Source organism: Pseudophryne corroboree, chromosome 7, assembly GCF_028390025.1.
Source record: "Pseudophryne corroboree isolate aPseCor3 chromosome 7, aPseCor3.hap2, whole genome shotgun sequence".
Classification (NCBI taxonomy): Eukaryota; Metazoa; Chordata; class Amphibia; order Anura; family Myobatrachidae; genus Pseudophryne; species Pseudophryne corroboree.
In genome coordinates this window covers 45174675-45181197 of record NC_086450.1, presented here as the reverse complement: position 1 = coordinate 45181197, position 6523 = coordinate 45174675, and the positions used below count along the sequence as shown (strand labels likewise).

At 44.3% G+C, this 6523-nt stretch overlaps 1 long non-coding RNA gene across 1 annotated transcript; it reads left to right on the top strand.

Moving 5' to 3' along the window:
* Positions 1–3813: 3813 nt before the first annotated feature.
* LOC134943337 (uncharacterized) lies at positions 3814–6268 on the top strand. The gene is made up of 4 exons (XR_010181476.1): positions 3814–3900; positions 3984–4356; positions 4662–4683; positions 5684–6268. It is a non-coding gene; the product is annotated as an uncharacterized LOC134943337 (long non-coding RNA).
* The last annotated feature ends 255 nt before the right edge of the window (positions 6269–6523 follow it).

Sequence of the window (6523 nt, the reverse complement as noted above, 5' to 3'; positions counted from 1 at the left end):
TGTTTTTACCTCACTTTCTGCAACACATAAAGGGAGAATGCGTGCTAGTCCTCCCGGTGACTTCAGTTTGGCCGCTCAAGACTTGAAAATCCACCCTGCACCTGTTGTCAGTAGGGGAGCCTTGACTCCTACCTCTGCGGGACTGTCTGTTTCAACAGGTTTCGTTTAACGGCGAGGCTGTTCGCGAGACCTCAGAAGTAAGGAGTTCCCTAGTTCGGTTATATCTACTGGGCTCCGTTTTCGGAAGTCGGTTACCTCTTCTCGCTTTTGCCACTTTTGGATATTTTATGTGGCCTGGTGTGGATGACGAGGGCTTTTCCCTTTGGTTTTTCCTTCAGCCGCCGCTTTTGGTTTCTCCGGGTGTTTTGCTCGGCTGCGCTTCGACTAGGTTAACCTGAAGTTCAGGTCTCTACTCTTTCGGTTCTCTTCCAAGGGATATTAGCCTGACTGCCGGAAGTTCGGGTTCTCTTGCAGGGAGTACTCTACTGGCAATCCCACCTTGCGCATAAGGTTACGGCTGAGCTTCATTCTCAGCTGTCATTGCTTCCAGGGGTGATGTCCGCTTTTCATATAAATCTGACACTTGTGTTTTCGGCCCTCTCGGCGGTTTCACCGGATTCGTGACCTTTGGATGTTGTCAGGGCTCACCGACTCTCTGTACAAAGGTTTTCGACAAATTGATTTCTTCTTTGTTCTGTACGATGCTCCCGTCCTAAATGGCCGGGGTCCCAGCAGCCGTTGGGTCGTTGTATACATCTGACCATCAGACAGTCTTATTTGGCGGTTGCTCGAGAGCCTCCGTTTTCCATTTCGGCGCACTCCACGCGCTCTGAGGGACCTTCGGGGGCGGCTGCCCACGGGGTTTCTGTGAATGCTTTATGTTGCAATGCCGCTTAGTCGGGACATCATACGTTTATCACATTTTACGGATTTGACATTTTTGCGGCCTCTGTGTCACAGGTTAGCCGAGCGGTTTTGCAGGACTCTCAGCGCTCTCCCTCCCGTCTTGGGAGCTCTGGGACGTCCCCATTGTATCTGCACTCCAGTGGCCCCTAGTGGATGAAGGAGAAATCAGGATTTTGGTACTTACCGATAAATCCCTTTCTCCGATTCCACAGGGGCCACTGGACGCCCACCCAGCGCCGTTTCCTCCTTCTACACTTATCGGGTTGCAGGTCACTGTGTGACTGCGTGTTTTGTTCCTATTACCCTATCACTATGTTTTCAGGTTTCCTGGGTATTATCTTGTTTTACTTGGCTTAGCGAACCTCCTCTACTTTGACGTTGGTCTTTTCCATCTCTCCTCTGGCACAGTTTTAACTAGACTGGCTTGGAGGGGGGATATAGTAGGGGAGGAGCTAGTCACATGGTTATTAATTTAAAGTGCCAGCTCCCAGTTACTGCCTACTATATCCCCATTGTATCTGCACTCCAGTGGCCCCTGTGGAATCGGAGAAAGGGATTTATCGGTAAGTACCAAAATCCTGATTTTTTTTTCTGGGGGGGAAGCCGTAGTGAAATATAAGGGTACTGGCAGGAGTGACACAGGAGAGTGCTGGCAGGAGTGACTCATGGGGGAGCTGGCTGGAGTGTCATACTATAGGAGTGTGCTAGCAGGAGTGACACATGAGGTAGCTGGCTGAAGTGACACAGCAGGGTACTGGCTAGAGTGACACATGAGGTAGCTGGTTCAAGTGACACAGCAGGGTACTGGCTGGAGTGACACATAGGGGAGCTGAAGTGTATTATGTGAATCTGGCTTTTTCAATATATTTTATGTGGATCTCTCTCAATTGTTTTATGTGGAAGTGGCTTTTTAAATGTATGTTATGTTGGATCTGCCTTTAAAAATGTATTATATGTGGATCTGGTTTTTGAATTGTATTTTATACCAGAGGCGTGGCCTAGCAGGCACAAGGCCACATCCCATTTTTCATGTACGCCTGCGGCTCGATGTTGGCTCTTTGACGTGCCTAACAAAATTTTTGGCTCTTTGTTTCTGACTGGTTGGCCACCCCTGGTTTAGAATATAGTCAGTGTAGCATTTTGTCTGCGTATTTTCGTTTGTGAGTATTCTGGAATTCGTCTTGTTGTTCATTTTTTGATTTAAAAGTGTTTATTTTATGTTGATTGTTTGTTATTCTTTTTTACACATATATATTTTGCTAGTCCATTTTTGCAAATAAACCTGTGCTTCATTGCTTTTACTGACATTTTTGTTCTCTTGTAGGAGAATTGTTTTGGGTGACATAACCCTAGTCTATTTTGTTTATTTTGTGTGCTATATAACACAAATAGTTCCTTTCTTTATTTTGGATCAGGTAAGTTCCCTTGGCCTGTGTTGGTGCCTGTTTGGTTTATTGGTCTGTATGTTGTTTTTGACTGTCATATTTGCTCTCTTGTAGGAGAATTGTTTTGGGTGACGTAACCCTAGTCTATTTTGTTTATTTTGTGTGCTATATAACACAAATAGTTCCTTTCTTTATTTTGGATCAGGTAAGTTCCCTTGGCCTGTGTTGGTGCCTGTTTGGTTTATTGGTCTGTATGTTGTTTTTGACTGTCATATTTGCTCTCTTGTAGGAGAATTGTTTTGGGTGACGTAACCCTAGTCTATTTTGTTTATTTTGTGTGCTATATAACACAAATAGTTCCTTTCTTTATTTTGGATCAGGTAAGTTCCCTGGGCCTGTGTTGGTGCCTGTTTGTGTTTGTTCAAAGTGTTTTGATTATGTTTGTTTTCCATCTTGATAATAAATGTTATGTTTTTTACCTGGATTGATCAGCAAAGTAGTGTTGTTCTTGGCTGGACTAGCTACTAAAGGGCTAACTTTTTGTTTGTTTTATTTAAATGTTTTTAACCAATTATTCATAATTTTGTAGTAGGTGTTTGTGATGTGTTTGATGTTCTGTTTTTTTAAATAATAGTATTTTTAACAATTACAATTTAACATATGTAGCTTTCATTATAAAAATAATGTTGTTTTTCTTTTTTGTGATAATATTCTTTTTGGTCCTGAATTGAACCCAGAAAAAATGTCTTACGCTCCTGCAGTAAGTTGACACCCCCTTTTTTTACAAATGTTTTGTTTGCATATTTTTTGGACTTTGTTTTTGTCTTATTCAACATTGTTTTTTTTTTTTTATAAAAGTGTGTGATGTCTATATTTATCGCAGCAGAAGCCCTACCTCCCCAACCCACGCCAGCACTCCCACCCCAACCGCCAGCCCCACAACCACAACCGGCTCCTCATCAACCAAGGCAACGGAGGCGTGCTAGGCCACCAATTTTCCGACCCCGTGTCCTACTTTTTGGGATGCCAGATGATGTGGTTGTACGTAGATACAGGCTGCCACCACATCTAATCCTAGACACTCTCTCCATAATAGAGAGTGATCTGGAGTCTGAAATTCGGTATCCTACAGCAATACCACCATTGACACAATTCCTTGCTGTGTTACATTTTTTGGCAACAGGGTCTTACCAGCATGTGGTTGGAGACCTGGTTGGCATGTCGCAGGGCCAGTTCAGTAAGGTCCTGCGGCGTGTCTGCCAGGCTTTCCTCAAGCGTGTGAAGCAATTTATTGCTATGCCTTTGGATGTTGGTGCCCTAGATGTGGTGAAGCGGCAATTTGCGGAAGGTGGTAGTCGCTTCCCACATGTTATTGGGGTTGTGGATGGCACACATGTAGCTATTCAGACACCAAAACATAATGAAGAAATTTATAGAAACAGGAAACTGTTTCATTCTCTGAATGTAATGGTTGTTTGTGGGCCATCCCTCCAGATCCTTTCCCTGAACGCAAAGTTTACTGGAAGTTCCCATGATGCGTATGTCATTAGACAATCAGGGATATGGCACAGATTAAGATCAAGTCAACGAGCAGACATGTGGTTATTGGGTGAGTTGTTGCACATATTTATTTCAAAATTTTTTCTATTTTTCCAAATTTACTATTTCTAATTTTGGTTTTTCCTCAAACAGGAGACCGTGGATATCCTTGCACCCCCTGGCTCATGACTCCTTACCGTAATCCCAGGCCAGGACCACAGACGGCATTTAACTCCGCGCTTACTGCCACTAGGCAGCTGGTGGAGCGCACAATTGGGGTCCTTAAAGGGCGGTTTCGTGTGCTCCACCGCACTGGTGGCGACATCATGTATTCGCCGGAGATGGCAAGTAAACTAGTGGTTCTGTGCGCAATACTACACAATATCGCGGTAAGGAGTAGCGTAGAGCTTCCTCAGACAGAGGAATTGCCTGATGAGGAGCCAGGGGTTGTTCGACACTTCGGTGGGGGGAGTGTTACACGGAGGGGGAGCCAAGTCAGGGCAAGCATTGTTGCTGAATATTTCAGGTATAGTGTTTTTATATTATCTTTTTTCTCCAAATTAAAATCACAGTATGCTTATGTATTATTTGTAATGTTGACATTTTGTTTGATATTGTAAGGTCATTGTGTAATGCTTTTGGTGTGTTGGAATGTGTAATATTTTTTAGACTAAAAATCCGTTAACACGTTAAGCTTTCCATTTTAGATTTGAAATGTAAAAAATGTGATGATGCTAAATAGTGTCCTTATTTGTTTTATATCCTAAAATCCTGATTATTTAAACACACAAACAAATGAAATTGAATGTTGCCCACTTTGTGACTGTCCAGCTGAATGATCACACAAACTGTGGTGAGTACACAGATATTTGTTGGAATTTTTTCAAAACTGTGTGTCTCTGTGTCTGTGTTTGTGTTTTGTTTTGTTTTTTCCTATAAATTTTGCTAATGCGAATGCGTATTTCCGCTCGTGCGAAATAACACTCTGCTCTTCACAGCATTGCAAAGATCAATAAAGTTATTAGAAATGACAACATAGATTTTTGACCAATCACATGCTAACAGACACTATAAATATATGCCCAAATAAGGAAAACGCCATTGCCATGATGCGTGCTGCACCTTTCACCAGGCGGGAGCTCCGCGTCCTGGTTGCGGTGATGGACCGCCGCGTAGGCCGCGTTGGGCGCTTCATCGCAAATCGGGTTAAGCGCGAGGCCTACGCGGAGGTCCGCCGCCTGCTGCGGACTCGCGTCCGCAGCAGGCGGACAATCATCCAACTAGAGAGGAGATGGAGTGATCTCCGCAGGAGGACGCCAGAGCTGTTGGCGGAGATCCGCCAGCAAATACGGGCTATGCATGCACGCAGTAAGTTACATTACATAAGATTCTTAGCAAAAATGTAAGAAATTTACACTAAGTGGTAGGCTAATTGCAACGCTGATTGTCCATTTTTATAACATAGGACAGTGTGTGTGGTTAGGGCAAACAGTACTGACTGTAGCAAAGTGTCACCAAACAAGTGCATGTTTTCCAGAATTAATAACCAGGCAGGAAACTGTACCCAAATACTTGATCAGTGCTGTCTATATAATAAGGTGCCTTGAATAGTTATCTGGTGATGTTGCCTAGACCAATCAATATGACTCAATGGAATAGATTAAGGAATGAGCTTCAAAGTAAAAGTTTTGACTCATTTTGTTTGCTGTGGGCAACATGATGATGTTTTTAAAATGTGTATTTTTAAGAAAAACAAACCACAGTCTTTTACATGGAACAGAACAGTGATTTTTCAAATTGTTTAGTATGTAATTTAACATGCAAAATAAAATTTTCCAAAAATATCATTATAGGACGAGAACAACGGCAGACCTCTCAGCCCCCTTCCCCTTCCCAGTCCCCCTCCCCTTCTCACTCCCCCTCCCCTTCGCAGTCCTCCTCAGCTTCCCAGTCCCCCTCAGCTACCCAGTCCCCCTCAGCTTCCCAGTCCCCCTCAGCTACCCAGTCCCCCTCAGCTTCCCAGTCCCCCTCAGCTTCCCAGTCCCCCTCAGCTTCCCAGGCCCACTCCACTTTCCACTCCCCTTCTCACACCACCTCTCTATCTCTTTCTGTGACCCCTTCTCCTCCTTCCCATACCCCTTCTCCTTCAACTTCAAACTCACCTTCTCAGCCCCCCTCACCCTCTATTGGCTTAACTTTCTCTCCGCCCCCCTCGCCCTCTCAATCAGACCCACCCTCTGAAATTACATCCCCAATCCAGCCTCCTTCCCCCATCCAGCCTCCTTCCCCCATCCCTCCTCCTTCCCCAATCCCTCCTCCTTCCCCAATCCCTCCTCCTTCCCCCATCCAGCCGCCTTCCCCCATCCAGCCGCATTCCCCACCCAGTGAGTGGGCAGAAGAAGCCCCTGCTGAATTAACTGTCAACCATCATGTTGCAGAGGAAAGTAAGTGTTTTAACATGTTCTCCAAAAATGATTACCTACTTACACTTACAATGCCAAAACATGCAGTGTTGTACTGTTGGAATTCTTGTACCAAAGACAAATATTTGTGTTATTCTTCATGGTCTACATGTTGTATTTACATTTTTGTGAGTGTCATTATATGTACAGTGTTTATGTGTGCAATGTTTTGTGTGTCCACTCTAGGTCGACACTCATTAGGTCGACAGGGTTGCCAGGACAACAGGGTTT